This window comes from Xiphophorus hellerii, chromosome 24, assembly GCF_003331165.1.
Source record: "Xiphophorus hellerii strain 12219 chromosome 24, Xiphophorus_hellerii-4.1, whole genome shotgun sequence".
Taxonomy (NCBI): Eukaryota; Metazoa; Chordata; class Actinopteri; order Cyprinodontiformes; family Poeciliidae; genus Xiphophorus; species Xiphophorus hellerii.
In genome coordinates this window covers 13,310,694-13,311,095 of record NC_045695.1, presented here as the reverse complement: position 1 = coordinate 13,311,095, position 402 = coordinate 13,310,694, and positions in this window count along the sequence as shown.

Genomic DNA, 402 nt, shown 5'->3' with positions numbered 1-402 from the left:
AGTTAATGTCGTTTCAATGGTTTGCGTCTCACAGGCTGTCAGCTCATACATTTATGTTGACAGTTACATAACAGTACAGCTTTTGTGACAGAAATAATCATAACATAAAAATCACGTTGGCTATGCAAAGACTCATGCTGCTTTAATTTCTCTCAAAGTCTCTAATCTTGCGGAGACAAAAATAGTTCTGACGACAGAATCCTGAGAGAAAAAAGTTAGAATTCTGAGATTCAGTGTAGAATTAAAAAAAAAATAATAAAAAATTCTCACATTAATGACAGAATTCTGGAAAAAAATCAAGAAAAAAAATCAGACTTCTGACATTCTATGATTTAAGTTAGAATTTTACGCTACAAGTCTGAATTTTGAGAGGAAAAACGTCAGTATTGGAGATTTCTTTTC